This window comes from Chelonia mydas, chromosome 11 (genome assembly GCF_015237465.2).
Source record: "Chelonia mydas isolate rCheMyd1 chromosome 11, rCheMyd1.pri.v2, whole genome shotgun sequence".
NCBI lineage: Eukaryota > Metazoa > Chordata > Testudines > Cheloniidae > Chelonia > Chelonia mydas.
In genome coordinates, this window is record NC_051251.2 from 55,433,488 (window position 1) to 55,449,033 (window position 15,546).

Consider the following 15,546-nt stretch of genomic DNA (forward strand, 5'->3'; position numbering starts at 1 on the left):
TCTAGTGGAGTCTTGAAGGGGTCTGCCTTGAGACCAGTACTATTCAATATTTTCATTAATGACTCAGATAATGGGGTGGAGAGTATGCTTAAAAAAAATTGTGGATGACACCAAGCTGGGAGGAGTTGCAAGCCCTTTGATGAAAAGGATTAGAAATCAAAATGACCTTGATAAACTGGAGAATTATTCTGCAATCTACAAGATGAAATTCAATGCAGATATGTGCAAAGTGATACACTTGAAAAGGAAAAAAATCCAATGCACCACTACAAAATGGTGTACAAAATGGGGAGTAACTGGCGAGATGGTAGTATTGCTAAAAACAGTCTGGGGGTAATAATGGATCACAAATTGAATGATGCAGCTGCAAAAAAAAAAAAAAAAAAAACACACCACACACACCCTAACATCCTGGGGTATATTAACTGGAGTGTCATGTGTAAGACAGGGGAGGTAATTATCCTGCTCTGTTCAGTACTGTAGAGGCCTCAGCTTGACTACCGTGTCTTCTTATAGGCATCACACTTTAAGAAAGATGGGAACAAATTGGAGAGTCCAGAGGAGAACAACAAAACAATAAAAACTTTAGAAAACCTGACCTATGAGGAAAGCTTAAAAAACTGGGAATGTTTTAGTCTTGATAAAAGACTGAGCGGGTACCTGATAACAGTCGTAAAGTGTGTTAAGAGCTGTTATAAAGAGGACAGTCATCAGCTGTTCTCAATGTCCACTGAAGGTAGTACACAAAGTAATGGGCTTAATCTACAGCAAGGAAGATGTAGGTTATGTAGAAGGAAAATTTTTTCTAACTATCAGGATAGCTTAGTACTGGAATAGGTTACCAAATGAGGTTGTGGAATCCCCATCACTGGAGTTTTTAACAACATATTAGACAAACACCTATCAGGGATGATCTGAGCACATTTGGTCCTGCTTCAGTGAGGAGGGCTGGATTAGATAACCTCTTGAGATTTCTTCCCGAATTACATTTCTATGAATAGATGATTAAACAACTTCAGTGTCAGCAGTTTATCTTCCAATTTGGGGGTGGAGGAGGGAAACAACAAAAGAAGTATTGTTTCCCTCCTCCAGTTATCATTCATATCTAACACATGCACACCAATAGTGTGAAATCACCAGTTCTCTGAATTTATACATTCAGAATGGAACTACTTTGACTCATGTACTTATTGGCTATAAGAAATAACACTCATTAAATCCAGTTTGTGGATTTTTCAAAGAAGACTGTATCATGGTTTCAAAGTTTTGACAAGTTTTTTAATTAAAATATAAAGGGAACACAATTTAGGCCAAACACAACATATTAAAGGACAACTTCAAAAGTTATGTTATAAACAAGCCTTTATTTACCCATTTTAGTAATAGCAACTTAGATTATGAAAGTGAAATAATGTTGAAAATCCAATTGGTCACTACTTATACTGGGTGTACCTTTAATAGCCCAAATGGAGCAAAATATAGTTTTACTTTTAGGTTCTTATTACTGCATTGTTTGGCTTTCAAACTTGCAGTGTGTGCTTGTTTTAAAACTACTTTTTTCACTAGAATTTTATAAATTGTAGAGACATATCTATAGTTTTGTGAATCTCTTTAGGATTAAATAATTTTTAAAAATTAAATTGTGCCAAAGTTGGCACTCCTTTTACACTGTTATGATTAGATAACAAATGCAGCTTTAAAAAAAAATAGCAGTTACTTGAGAATATGAAGGGGAAAAAAGCACGCCATTGTTTATGTAAGACCAATAGCATCTTGAGCTCTGCTTCTGAAGAGCCAGTGGGGAAACACAAACTAAATTTAAAAAAAACAGGCAGCAGAATAATGCTAAATATCATCACATGATATTGGTACAAGAAAAGAGAGATGCCACATGATGGCCCAAAGCAGATCTGTGCAATCACAAAAGTCATAGAAGTGGAGGGCCTCAATAGGTCACCTTGTCCAGTCCCCTGCACTCAAGGCAGAACAAATATGCAATGTGTTCACAGGATCAGGCTCCCTAGTTTTTTAAACTCCAGTGGAAACAAAGGCAGTTAAGTAAAGAAAATTTCAAATTCATATACATTTAATGTCTTCAAAAAGAAAAATTCAGAGTAACAAAACATTAGAAAATATAAAGGTTCAAGCATTTCATTTTTTTGCTACAGTGTTAGACATATTTCAAGCATGAGTTGTAGGAGTAGGTAAAAAACCTGAGAAAATACAATAAAGTGTCATTTATCCAACTGAAACTAAAGAAAGACATTTTTTAAAAAAACAAGCTATACTCTGGAGCTGTGAAGCTGTAGTTTCAGCAGAGAAGAACACAGGCATTTGTGAACTACATCAGGACAGCATATGAAATGGTTTGTCTAGAATTAGAAGAGAGGTCTGAGTGCATTCTCAAGGGAGTAAGAAGTAGGACCCACAGCACCCATAGCCTTAAAATGATGCCCAGAACTCATACAAGCAAGAGTTTCTCTCGCTGCTGTGGAGTCCTGTAGGGAAGTATGGATACAGAAAGCTTCACAGATGGTGAAGTCATTAACCCTGCCTCCCACCAAGCTCCATCCTCTGCTAAGTTTTGTTTCACCCTTTATGTTAGGGCCTGTGTTGCCCACTTCACGTGCCAGTAACAGAACAAAGTTAAAAACACGGGAGTATTTTTACACTGTGTGGGAAGGACGGAACTAAGGATATGGGAACTCCTCCAGTCTTCCCAAGTAAGTTAGTTTGGGCAACCTCTCTTAAATACTGAAAATTAACAGGGCTTAACCCCAACAACCCCCACCTGAACGCCCCCCTTCGTACCTAGGGCTTCGCTCGCCGGCGGCGCAGCCCTCCCTAGCTCTGACAACGGCCTACCAGGAGAGGCACCTAACGCGTTACAGAGGCCGGCGCTCGGCCCCAGAGAGGTTCTTCCTTCAGGCCGGCTCGCCGAGCGCTATGGCTGAGCCCGCTGCGGGCCCGGGGCGCGCCGCTGGGAGGGCGAGGGGCACTGAGGAGGCAGCGTGCGTGGGAGAACGGCCAGCCCGGCTGCCCCCCTGCCAGCCACGGAGCCGACGGCGAGAGTCCCAGCGCCCCGGGCGTTCTGCCGCCGGTTCCCTGGGCGGCTGCCACCCGCCGGCAGGGTGACAGGGCTGGGCGCCGCTCGCCCCGGGCTTGGCGACGCTCCGGCTGTGCCCGCCCCCACCCTACGCCGCGGGGGCTCCCCCAGTCGCTGAAGGAGGAAGGTGCCACCCGGCTCGGTGGCGCTCGGGGACGTACCCCGGGGGCAGCCTGGAGGCGCCTCTCTCGGGGCGTCCCATCCGCGCAAGGGGCCAGGGTCCCCCGGGCACTCACCGCGAAGCACCCCGCTTCTCACGCGCCCCCACAAAGAGACGGCGCCGCCCTCGCGCTCGGCTCTGCCCGGCGCCCCAACCGCAGCCCGCACAGTTGGCGTTTGAAAAGCGCAACCCGGCGGCGGCGGCCCCCCAGCCCCGCCCCGCCCCGCGGACCCAGTGTGGAGCCAATCCGCGCCGGCTGTGGGCGGGGCCTTCCCTCGCTGATTGGCAGGAACTCCCCCACAGAGGGAAGGGCCCAAGCAGCCACTCACTTTCGAAGGCACGCGAAGGGAAGCCCGAGGGGCGAGGGAGGGGGCCAGAGGGATGACGGGGAAATGGAGGCACGCGAGAGGGAGCGGAGAGCATGGAGCGAAAGGCCCATTGCAGCCCCGGCTGTGAACCTAGGGGTGCAGTGCAACCGTTTAGGATCAGCTCTGCCCCAGGGGCTGGGAGTTACTGGCCCCAGGCAGGAAGCTGCCCCACTGCCCGTCGGGGCACTAGGGGCCAGAGGCAGAGGTGATGCTGCCGCTGGTGTGACAGCATTCACTGCTAGGACACGGGACGGTGGTGTGACTTGGGCTGAGTGGGAGGAAAGGTGAGGCTGGGACTGGAAAAACCACCAGCAGCTCGGTGGATGCTCTTTCTTCTACCCTTTATTCACCACATTTCTATGTCTCCTCCTCCATTTTTGCCCCACCACAGGTAGCTCCCACCTGCCCTCATACCAATTCACTGAAATTTACATTGTCGTGTCACCTCTGACATTGGCCCTACACATTCAGGGAAATATCAAACCCTCTCAGTAACTAGTCAGCGAACAAAAAAAAAAAAAAAAAATCAGTAAAAAACTAGCAGCAAATCTAGCTTTATTAACCTGCATCTTGCTGGTTAGGGAGACTATCCCAAGGAAGATAACACTATATCATGAGCCCTGTCATCTACACCCTCAGAGAAGAGATGAGGCAGCCACTTTAAAAACTGGAATGTTTTAAGGCATTTAAGACAGAAGGGCGTTACTCTAATTTACTGCATATCGCTGTAGCTTCGTGCCTGTTGTTTAGGTCCAAAGTCTTAAAACTTTATCCACCACTTAATTTCCCTGTTCTCGTGGAGGGAAGTTAAAGACCGTGATTGCTATACATTTTTTCCTTTTACTTATTTACTTTTTTATAGGTTACACGTGTGCAAATGCAATAGCTAAGGGCCATATTTCCAAAGCTTCTAGAGATAAGCCAGAAGAACTGGTAACTCCTCTCCTCCCCTCCGTACTTTCTATGTGTATAGTATTAGATCCACTAAAATACTCTTCACAGACAGAATATATCTACCTCATACACACGTATCATATATTTCCTTGTCAGTTAATCATTTTTAATCTTAACATTTGAATAAGGTTTAACAATATGTACACAAATGGTAGCTTTGGAGTCCTAGAACTTGGAAAGAACAAAAAATGACAATGTTATGGAGGAAATATAAGGTGAAGACCACTAGGGGATGCTAAGAAATGCATAGCACACCAGTTGGAGGGCATATCATTTGACAGTCAAGTCTAGGCAAAATCATTCAGTATTGTGGACTGGAAGTTTTCTTACCTGATCATTTCCTTTCTGCAAGCAGTGTCTCCCACAATTCTGCTACATATGGGTTATTCCCCTCCTGTTTCAGATTCCAAAGGCAATTCAAAACTGTAGCATAACCTGTGCTAGCTACACCCCCTTCTCCAGCCTGCTGCCAGATGATTAATTCCAAAGCTGTGTAAAAATTTGTAGAAAATAATTAGTAACAATCATTCCAATGCTAACCAAGTAACTACGTACAGTAAGTCCTTGTTTATATGATAACTATCCAAATAGTTGGAGAGCTGTCCAGGGTGGGTAGAACTGTGGGAGATGCTGCTAGCAGAAAGAAAATTATTAGGTAAGAAAGTTTCCATTCTGCAACCTAACGTTTCCCACAATTCTCCTACATATGGGAAGTAGCAAGCAGGGGACAGGAATGGGGAGGGATAAGAGAACAAAGAAAATAAACTCTTCAGGAGTGCTCAGATGGCAAGGTTATTGCTGGACCACCACCTGCAGTACCCTCCTGCCAAAGCAGACCTCAGGAAGACAGAAAATCCACTTTATAGCATCTGATAAAGATGTTAATTGATGCCTAGGTTGCTCCTCTGCAGTGGAAGCGTATGCTCTTTCGGTCCCTGAGGTTGCCATGGATTTTGTGGAATGCACCTTGATTCCTTCTGGAACAGCCACACTGGGGGTCTGCAAGGTCTGATGAAGTATTTCAGTTGTTTTTCATTCTTGCAATTGGCAAACAGCTCTACTGAAGGAGGACTGTGTCTGTGGTTTAGGCACCATTCTGAGTTGTTGATATTGCCATGATTGAGCCAGTCTGCCTTTGGGTTCAGCTCCCCTTTCAAGTGGATTACCTTTAAGAAAGGGAGAGTCATTTTTGCCCACTAAATTTTCTCCATTGCTTCTGCACAAAGACCTACTTTCCTTGTCCTTCCTTAACCTAGTTCTTGTGTTTATGTGAAGGGGTAAATAACACTCTCTTATTTACTTTATCCACATCATTCATGATTTTACAGACCTTTATCACATCCGTGGTCATCTCTTTTCTAAGATGAACAGTCCCAGTCTTTTTAACCTCTCCTCATATGGAAGCTGTTCTATACCCTTAAACATTTTTGTTGTCCTTCTCTGTACCTTTTCCAATGTGAATATCTTTTTTTGAGATGGGGAAACCAGAACTGAAGGCAGTATTCAGGTTTGTATGTGCAACCACTGCCATGTTGACTGACTGAACCAGGATGTGGTTCTTTGCATGTGGTTCTAGAATCTCAGAAGAGCTAGTTTGATTGTGGTTCCTTTCCTCAGGGATCCAGATGCCCGGCACCTTCTTCTGGGTCCCAGAGGTGCTCTCCATCCTTCAAGACTGGTATTGATGGTGAGAACCTGAAGGTCTAGAAGGTTTATGGAGAGATCCCTGTGGATATTGCCCAGGACTGTCCACTGTCTCAAGGAGTCGCTGACCTGGTTCGAGATCAGTATCTGATCTTGAATGTGCTCCAGGGAATGGTCCTATACTTTCAGAAGCAAAGCTTGGAGGCTGTGGAGGTGTGATCTCACCCATGGGGTGACCTCTGTGCACGAGACCAGAAGGCTCAGTAGTTGAAGGCACTAAGCTATGGTTGGGCTCCTGCACTTAACCAGCATGAATATCAGATTCTGAATCTTCAGGAATGTGTCAAGTGATGGGTAGATCTGTGCTACTGATGTGTCTATCTCCACATCCAGGTGAATAATCCTTGTCAAGGGAATCAAGGAACTTTTCTTAGCATTATCATGAATTGGTGCACTTATAGAAGATTCACAATCTGGATCGTGGCACTGTGTGCTGTGGTCTGGCATGGGATTCTGATTAAGAAGTCATCCAGAAAGAGATACAGGTGAATACCTGGGATCTGAGTCTGGCTATGATCACCACCGGCATCTTTGTAAATACCCAGTGGGCTAACGAGACACTGAATGGCAGTGTTCAGTACTGGTAGTAATTTATGTTGTGAGCAAATCTCAGAAACTTGCAGTAGCAGGGGTGCACTGAATTGTGGAGGTACACATCTGCAACATCCACTGAGGTTAGGAAGTCCCCTTAAGACAGGGATGTCACTATCAAAGCTAGATTCTCCAGCTGTAACTTTGTTTTCTTCATCCATTTAGTGAGTCTTTTGAGGTCAAGGATGACCCTGACTCCTTTGGTGCACTTCTGAACAATTAAGAAGATGGAGTAAAACCCTAAGAACACTTTTCTGGGTGAACTCCTATCACTCCTCTGTCGAGGAGGTGGGAGAACTTGTTCTGGACAAGCTGGTGATGGGAGACTGGATGAAGAAAGGATGGGGTGGAGCCCTTACCTCAAGGGAGTATCCCTGATACATTATCCCTCACTGTCTGTGGTAGAAGCAAACCAGTCATCTGGAAAGTGGGAAATCATGGCTCCCAAGCTCAGGTCTGGGCAGACTCGGCAGAGGCACATTCGCCCATTGTCATAATGAGCCCTTGGATGATGCAGGAGTTTTTCGCTCCTCAGTTCCAAAGTTTTCCTTTGACATACCTTTCATCTTTCCTTTGGAACCTCTGCAAGTGTGTGTGTCTGATAATGGCTTTGTAGTCCCTTTTTAAAGTATTAAGTGGAGAGGGGAAGAGACTGTTTAGGTTTGCCAGTGTTTTCAGCCACTATCTTGTCCAATTTTTTTCCCAAAGAGGAGAGATCTTGTTAATTTAGAGGAGCACAGGACTTGTTTGGAGTAGGTATCTACGTTCCATGGACAAAGCCATACGTGTCTCCTGGCTAGTGATCTAAATTCCATGGCCCTGTCAAAAAACCTCATACCATCCACTGAAGCATCAGCAACAAATGCTGACGATAAGGAGGTTTTCTTACATATAGACTTAAAACTAGGTTTGTCTCTGCCCCTATGGGTTTTAAGGTCCTCCAGTCATGTGGCTTTAACAAAGCACTTGGCTGCCAGAGATGCTCTGAGGGTGGCTAAGGAAGCACCAAAGTCCCTTGTAAGGGTTGCTTCAACCTTCTTATCCATTGGATCACTGGGGGGAAATGTCCCCTTTGGGTGGAATAACCATACCTTTGTTAGAAATGCCACAGCTGCATCGACCTTAGGCATATCTGAGAGAGAAACTTCTCCCTCAGAGTTCTCCCTTGTAGACTCCTGCTCCCCCAGGTTGGGGGATGGAGACTGTCAGAAATTCCTGACTCAATTCCTGACTGTGAGCTCTGCTTCTCTCTTTAGAGCACTTAGGACCCATCTCAGGGCTTGTGGTGGTACCAGGAGCCATGCTAGGATCTTATTCTTGTGCTCCTGAGTTGCCACAGTCCTCCTCATCCTTAGAGCAGAACAGGGAGAAGCTCCGTTTCCTGGTTGGGCTTTTCTGTGGTGGAGTCGCAGCTTCTTGGGAGGGATAAGGGTCCCAACATACCTGACTGACTCACAGCTCCATGCCCGAGCAGTACTAGGGTCAGCTGCTGAAAACAGGCAGGGCATGATTTGTCCTCTGTAGAGCCTGTTAAAGCTTGCTCACAGATGAAGCATTTTTTAAGTTTAGCCCAATGTTTGTGTGCCTGTGTAACACCGACAGAACCCCCCCCCCGGGTCATCGGAAGGCAGGATCAAACCAGGGACCTCTGGAGCTTAGTACATGAGCCTCTACTGCAGGAGCTAAAAGCCAACTGGCTGTTAGCTAAGGCTGTAGAGCAGATTCATTAATTGCTCTCTAAGTGATCTCGGTGCCGCTAGATGGTACAGAACACCACACCCAGAAGGTGTGTGGGTTACACCTGCTCTGCCATCCCTGAAAGGGGCCAGAGGAGCTTGGCAGAGAAGTGCTGCACAGGGACTCCATGTGGCTTCAGCCATGTGCTACTAAATACCTGGTCCAGGAGTGGAGGAGAGAACAAAGAAGACTGCCCCCTACTGTCCTCAAAGGGAAAAAAAGGCATAGGAAAGATCAGGAGCACAGACAAGTGCCACTGACTGATGCCCCAGAAGCAAAAGATCTGCAGCAGGCTCGAGAATGGGGCATGACTAGCACAGGCTGTGCTACAGCTTTGAATTGCCTCCTGAAACTGTGGACAGGAGAGAAATAGCCCACACACAGCACAATTATGGGAGATGCTGGGCTGCAAAAATGCACATTGATTTCTGAGATATTGTAAACAACACAGCAAACACATGCCGGCAACATTCTCCTCTTTGTCTAGTTGTAATGCAGTTTCTTATTGGACAAGACATTCAACCCATAGCTATCACATGGGGACTGGGCCTAACCACGTCAACACTAGTTGTATATGATTATGGTTCTCTCACTGTGTTATAGGCTAAAGCAACCATGTCACTGAAGAGTCATAGTCACAAGAATTACTCAGTAGTCTCTGACAATTTTTTCTAGTGCTTGTATGGGTGAGCCCAGAACAATCTGCAGGACCTCATTGGAATAGCACTGGATCTGCACATTGCAAAGCGTGAGAGAGCTATTACTTTGCATTTAGTAATCTTCACACCAGGAGATAACCACATAGGAAAGACCCATATGAATAATAGTTTATAAAAAAATTATGTGGTGATATTCAGGGCTTTCTAACTCATTGCTTGGGAAGACTAAAATAAAAGTTGAAGATACAAAAGCTTCATTTAGGTTTCCAAGAGCTTTTTTGTGGACAGACAGTGGCTCTAGGGGCTTTTTGAAAGCAGTTGAATCTTTTAAACAGTTTGAAAATGTCTGTGACTGATTTGATTGGTTGACAAGTTGAGTTCCCTTTGTGAGGAGGCAATCTAAGCAGTTGCTCTAGAATTTGAAGACTTTCATTTTTGTTCTATCTTTGGTGTAAGAGGAACAACATTAATGTAATATGAAATTTTAACTCCAGTGATAAATGAGCTAACTACTTCATTGCTTCAGTTTATTTTCAGCAGCTGACTATTATTGGAACCTTATTTGGCTAGTGGCACTGTAAAATGAAACGGCAGCCACCTCCTACTCTGGGATAAGTCATCCAGCAGAGGTGATATTTATATCAGAACCTAACAAATAAGGAACAGAAGTAAAATGCATGATTTTGGTAAGGTGGAACCATTTCTGAAAAATATAGAATGTGTCCACTTGGTTGTTTGAACGTACATTTTAAGAATCAGAGCCACATTTTACATCAGAACTCACTCAGGACCATCCATCTAGATTTTAGAACTGTAAGTAATAGAGATTTTTCACTATTACAGTCTTAAATCTTTAAGAGGCTCTTCTCAGAGACCCATTACCATCTTAAAAAGAAATGGAGTACTTGTGGCAACTTAGAGACTAACCAATTTATTTGCGCATAAGCTTTCGTGAGCTACAGCTCACTTCATCAATGAAGTGAGCTGTAGCTCACGAAAGCTTATGCTCAAATAAATTGGTTAGTCTCTAAGGTGCCACAAGTACTCCGTTTCTTTTTGCAAATACAGACTAATACGGCTGCTACTATAAAACCTGAAATTACCATCTTATGCACTGAGTTCATTATAAATAATTTCAAGTAGCTTTGACAAACAAAATAGAAATGTGCAATGCATGGAGAGAGCCATTTGATTAGGAGTGCTCTCTACACAGTACGAAAAGTAAACAGCATTCCAAACATACCAAATGGTCCACAAGATGAAAATTAAAAGATGGATGCAATTAAGAGGCTGTAGGTTATTATAGAATGTGGTGCCAAAGAAGTAAATGACAGTGCTTATGTCTTTCTTTGGCTGTTTGTATCTCCTCACATATTCTTTCAGGGACAGAACTGCTATGTTTTGTGGTTATAAAAGCCAAATAAACACTTAAAAAGCCAAGAGGTATGGGAGTATTGTTGTAATATTTAATATTTATTTATATCATGTCATGGAGGCATGCATGGCACTTTAGAGAAAAATATAATTGATAGGACTTTGCCCCAAGGACTTTATAATTTTGATTAGATATAAACAGCAAAGATATAAACGGAGGGTGGGGTAGGAGGAATGGGAGGATGAAGGTTACAATAATGCTGGATCATGAAATATGCTTATTGTTATCTATGCATCAGGTTAGTTCATTTAAAAAAATAATAAACTATGATAAATTCTAGGGTGGAGGTCTTTAATTGCCAGTTACTATCCTAACTGCCTGAATAGGAATTCTGCTTGTCAAAAGCATCTTTACAGACCCCGGGGACCAGTACAGCCTGACCATTCCTTCCTGTCCATGTCTTGTTCCTCCATTAAGCCCAGCCTGGTCAGGCCCTGTGTACGATGTCTGGCCATCTAGTCGATGGTTGGCCTTTAGGTCTGACAGACCTTGGTTGGCATTTGCATTTTTTTTTTTTTTTGTAACCTATCATCTGACTCCTACAAGGTCCCCACTATCATAATCTTTTCAATGTAGCCAATCTTATACCCTGATGTCACATTCTAGTCTCCTTTTAACTTCTTCCCCTGGCTCTGTTTGGTGCAAGAAAGCATAGCTGGCTTGCCAGCACAACACACAGTGGGCAGGGCCAGGGCCTGACTGGCTGAAATGTGCTAATTCAATGCATCTCCAGTTGGAGTTTAAAGTTGCCTTCCTCTGGGATGACTCCCTACAGTGTGGCCATCTCCACAATCACAGGGGTTGAATCTGGCCTTCGGATTCTATGAGGCTGAGGTGTGTGAGTAAGTTCTAGTCAAGGGACTTCTCCTGAGAGCACCCAGCTCCCCAAACACATCTAGGGTGTGTCAGAAGCAACCCAGCTGATCTCAAATCCTAGGTTAAAGCATGAAAAATACCCTAATTAAGTGGACAGTTACATTTTGCACCGGGACACCACAGCCACTACGTGGTTGTCTACTGTAGCTGCAAGTAGAGCACACTGCAGTAATCTATTCTGTAGATGACATGCTTATTGATAACTGCAGTGAGGTCCACATGCCAACGGAAATATCACAACATCCTCACCAAACACAGATGGTAAAAAGCATTCTTGGTTTCTGCATCTAGAAACAACCACAGATCCAACAAGACCCCCACACTGTAAACCAGAGTAACAAAAAGATACGCAAAATTCCTCAGATGAGCAGACAGATATGACCTCTGAATTTCATCCAGCTGTTGCACCCAACCTGTCAGCATCACCTTGAACTGAACTTTATCCAAGCCCCAATCTTGGCTAGAAATTGGGAAGAGGGATCAATTCCTCACCATAGAAGGTTAATTATTATTTATTTAGATCAAAGTGTTTCATGATAAGTCTGAATGATGACTGCCTAGAAAGGAGTATTGCGTAAAGGGATCTGGGGATCATAGTAGACCACAAGCTAAATATGGAGTTAACAGTGTAACACTGTTGCAAAAAAAGCAAACATCATTCCGGGATGTATTAGCAGATGTGTAAGCAAGACATGACAAGTAATTCTTCCGCTCTACTCTGTGCTGATTAGGCCTCAACTGGAGTATTGTGTCCGATTCTGGGCACCGCATTTCAGGAAAGATGTGGACAAATTGGAGAAAGCCCAGAGAAGAGCAACAAAAAAGATTAAAGGTCTAGAAAACATGACCTATGAGGGAAGGTTGAAAAAATTGGGTTTGTTTTAGTCTGGAAAAGAGAAGACTGAGAGGGGACATAACAGTTTTCAAGTACATGTTATAAGAAGGAGGGAGAAAATTGTTCTTCTTAACCTCTGAGGATAGGACAAGAAGCAATGGGCTTAAATTGCAGCAAGGGAGGTTTAGGTTGGACATTAGGAAAAACTTCCTGTCAGGCAATTTATTCCAGTGCTTAACCACTCTAGGGAGGTTGTGGAATCTCCATCATTGGAGATTTTTAAGAGCAGGTTAAACAAACACCTGTCAGGGATGGCCTACAATACTTAGTCCTGCCATGAGTTCAGGGGACTGGACTAGAAGACTTCTCGAGGTCCCTTCCAGTCCCTTGATTCTATGAATTGAAGAGCAACAGCAGAAAATGAACCTAAAATGACAGGATCCCACCATTACACCACCATTTGCATACACACTTCTCTTTAATCCTTTACACCAGCTTCCTTCAGGCTTCCTTTAATACCTAGACCCTGTAATACCAAGAATTCTTTCAAAAGAAATAATTCCAAGGTAGTAAGAAAATTATCTTAACACTAAACTATAAAAGTTATTGTATATAAGGTGTTACATAAAGATAGCAACGTTGTTATCAAACCACTACAGAAAGTGGGTTATTACCTATTTCTGACCTGGCAGAAATATAGAATTGGCTCCAATAAATAATGCACAATATCTCTTGCTAGAACTAGCATAATAAATTATAAAAACTGCTTGAATTCTTTAGCAGGGGACCATTTACTTTTATTATTTTGGAAGCCAGTTTTTCAAGAGTAACACTCAGCAATTTCTCTGCCAATAATCTATAATAATCTATTGATTATCTGGATTTAAGAACAACAATCATCATGATCTTAAACATTGGAAGAGAAGTGTATATTTTCCCCAAAGATTTATACCTATTAAAATATCATGCTATCTCATCATAGGCCATTGTCAATCAAATGTACCTTTGCAGCTTTCGATCCTCTGTAGAATAGACATTGAAACAATTTAGTGAATTCTGGTCACTTTCCAAGGTGGAGATTCCAGGGCATTGTCCTTTGGTAATTTCATTTATCATAGCCTTGGTTTCAAATGTGGTTCTTTTGCAAAATCTGAGGCAGAGTGTTGCAGAGTCTTTACTTTTCTCTGTTGCTGAAATGTTGTTCCCTTTAAGATATGTCACTTTCCAGAACACACGGCAATTAATGTAAGGTGATGAAAGTGTCTTTGAGATGCTCTAAAAGTTTAAACCTACTGGCCAGGATTTAGAACAATTCATATATGAGAACTAATCTTTTTAAAAAATTAGACCAAAATACTTTCAGATGCATACAGAAAAAGTTAATTTCCAAAGTTATTTACAAGAAGATTTATTTTTGATTAAGTGATTTCATGATGGAACAAGGTTTTAAACAAAATAGAGATCAGTATGAAAATAAAATAAATTGTATACAGTAAAACTCCTTCCCTCAACACATTTTTAAATAATAAGAAATACAACACAAGAGACAGGTGTTCATCTGAGTAGATAATTATACAAATCTGTAAGCAGCCAAGCATTTAAGTACATTCCTCAAGTACAGCCACTATGTAATGCCATCCATGTAACATACTCAGTCAGCTGCATTATCTGCTCTTTCTGCCTTGAAACAAGAAGATGACACATAGCTGATGCAATGTGAAATGGAGAAAGAGACATACCTCATCCTAACTCTTGAAGTATATTCCCCCATTTCCCTCCTCCCTCATTTTGTCTCTTATGAAAGACACACACTAAACCCAGATGAAACAAACTGTTTGTAGAAAAGTAGAAAAAATTGGTATTGCATTTGATACACAGTCTTGTGGACACTCTCAACATAAAAAAGCATGGAAAGGCTTAAAAAATATACCATGTGCCCTACTTAACATTTAGAATCTATGCTCTTTTTACAGTGCCTGAAATCTTTTTAAAACAAAGAACTAGTATAAAATTAGATCAGATAACACTTTGTCAAAAGTAAGGGAGATGCATGTATATACCTGTTTGGTTCTGGATGCCCGCATCCCCATTATAAAAACTTGTAATCCTATGTTTCCCCCCCCCCCCCCCCCCCCGGCACGTTCTCCAAAGTATTCCCTTTTCTCCCCACACCACCTTTTGCAGTTAGCAATGTTCAGCCAGTTACACTGAAGATACCCATACGTATAGCTCAGTAATTGCTGATCCAGGTTCATGGATACCCCCAACATTACAGCATCTTGAAGAGAAATGGAGTACAAAGAAACAGTATCTTTCTATGATTATTTACATACTTACTAACAATACCATTGTGATTCCCAGTCCCATCTGTGATGCCAATAATAAAACGGCAGTCTCCTGAATGTTGAAGGCTAACTGCAAAATAATGTCCAACTATGTAGAACTATGGCAGTCCAATAAACTGTACTTTTTCTGTATGAAGCTCTGACCAGCTTGACTATCTTGTTGAAGAGAAATGGAGAAAGACTTTCAGGGAGTTTTTGTTTTTTTTATAGCAAACTTTTTCCAATGGTTTTTTTTTTAGATCACAATGGCCAAATCCCAAAATCCTTACGAAGTCCTTACTCAGCAAGCCTCCCACTGACATCAGTGGAGTGTGACGGGAGTCAGAGTCCATGCAACTGAGCCTGATCCAAGGCCCACTGAAGTCAATGGGAGTCTTCTTATTCACTTCAGAGGGCTTTAGGTCAATCCCCTGGAGAGAAATTTCACAGGAGGCCCAGGTTAGCAGAAAGTCCTTGGTGGAGTTTCATGATTCTTGTGCTGCAACCAAAATGTACCCCATCGCACCCCAAAATACATACAAACAAATAAAATCCACCGCATGGAGTTTCCCAAATAAATACCGATTAAAAACTGTGTTTGAACTTTAGGATTCAGACCATCATATCTAAAATGCAAGTTACTATCTGGAACAATGGCTTAAATAGCTTCTTATCTGATACTATTTCACCTGCAAATATATCCAGTAATAAGCATAAGTTATTATTTGTAAACTAAAATAAAAATAGACGCACCGCCCCTTATACAAGGCTCCATTATCCTGATAACAGTTCAATTA

At 42.7% G+C, this 15,546-nt stretch overlaps 1 protein-coding gene across 3 annotated transcripts in view; it reads right to left on the reverse strand.

Moving 5' to 3' along the window:
• STK17B (serine/threonine kinase 17b) overlaps positions 1-3,478 on the reverse strand; it is a 31,091-nt gene extending 27,613 nt beyond the window's left edge. The window contains exon 1 of one of the 3 annotated variants that reach the window (XM_007071881.4): positions 3,343-3,478. The gene's annotated coding sequence lies outside the window, so the exon portion shown is untranslated. Of the gene's footprint in view, positions 1-2,811; positions 3,179-3,342 lie in introns of those variants that run through there. The other 2 variants (XM_027834021.3, XM_037912461.2) reach the window with 2 other exon arrangements.
• Between the last annotated feature and the right edge of the window lie 12,068 nt (positions 3,479-15,546).